The sequence below is a fragment of the Echinops telfairi genome, unplaced genomic scaffold (assembly GCF_000313985.2).
Source record: "Echinops telfairi isolate 266 unplaced genomic scaffold, ASM31398v2 ScPeMD7_7457;HRSCAF=8495, whole genome shotgun sequence".
NCBI classification, from domain to species: Eukaryota; Metazoa; Chordata; class Mammalia; order Afrosoricida; family Tenrecidae; genus Echinops; species Echinops telfairi.
The window spans coordinates 36,683,248-36,684,452 of record NW_022111357.1 but is presented as its reverse complement, the minus strand read 5'-3'; the positions used below and the strand labels follow the sequence as shown (position 1 = coordinate 36,684,452).

Sequence of the window (1,205 nt, the reverse complement as noted above, 5' to 3'; positions counted from 1 at the left end):
GAGGCCGCCGACTGTCACTCAGCTTCCGTACTACAAAGCGTAGGAAGGCGGCGGCCGAAGAGGATCGCGGGTGACCGCAACGGGGCCGCGCGGCGGGCACGGGGCGCGAGGCTGGGGCCGCCGCCGCTGCCGCCGGGGGAGGAGGCTGGAGAGGCGCAGTGCCGGCGCGGCCGCGGGCGGCTGCAAAAGGCGGCCTGGATCCGGCGCTGTCTGCCCGCCCCCGCCCAGGGCTCCGGTCCTACGGGACACCAGTCTCAGTGGTGTCCCCTCTCCGGAACCGACTAAAAGGCGAGCAGCAGAGCCCCCAAACGTCCCTCTACCGCGGTGTGGACCCGTCTACTGGCCTCTGGCTGCTCAGTGCAACACTCGGGGCCTTGCCCACTGTACTTGAACCCAGCTGTGTTGGCCCCCGTTCCTCCCTCCACCTTCCTGGGGGCGTCTAGCAGGACGACGGCAAGTGGCAAGGCGCTGGCCACCATCTCTGCCACTCCCACCTCCCCTGCCCCCCCGCAGTCCCTTCCCGCTCAGTAATGCTGGGATGTGGGGTGCCTCTTGTCCACTCTCTTGCCCAGCCCAGGTCCTTGGCTAGCCGCACAACTCACGGGGTACCCTTTCACAACTAAATCACTGCAGAGCTTCCCAGCCAATAACTCACTTACTCATTGGTAACAAACCTCCCTCCCATTCTTTAGAAGACACTTCACCAGCTCAGCCAGCAGGGTCAATTCAGTGAGGGACCTGCAAGATGCCACTACCCCATCTGGAAGCTCTAAGTTTTGGGATTTCGCTCCTTTCTAAGATATGGCTCATTTACTGCTAATTCTCATACAGCTCGGAAGAAAAACCAAACGGAGAGCATTTACTGCTAATTCTCATACAGCTCGGAAGAAAAACCAAACGGAGAGCATTTACTGCTAATTCTCATACAGCTCGGAAGAAAAACCAAACATGGGAGAGGGGGAGGTGGGGGAAAGGTAGTGGTGTTAACAAACCCAGGGGGAAGGGTACAACAAGTGATCCAAATTGGTGGTGAGGAGGGTGTAGGAGGCCTGGTAGGGCGTGACCAAGCGTAATGTAACCAAGAGGAATTACTGAAACCCAATGAAGACTGAGCATGATGGTGGGACAAGAGCTAAGTCAAGGGAAATAGAGGAAAGAGCTAGGAGGCAAAGGGCCTGCATAGAGATCTAAATACAGGCATGTAC

The 1,205-nt window shown here is 58.2% G+C and overlaps 1 protein-coding gene across 1 annotated transcript in view; it reads right to left on the bottom strand.

Moving 5' to 3' along the window:
• The window catches only part of LOC101647535 (arginine-glutamic acid dipeptide repeats protein), a 207,628-nt gene that overhangs the window by 81,900 nt on the left and 124,523 nt on the right, over positions 1 to 1,205 (bottom strand). The window lies entirely within an intron of this gene.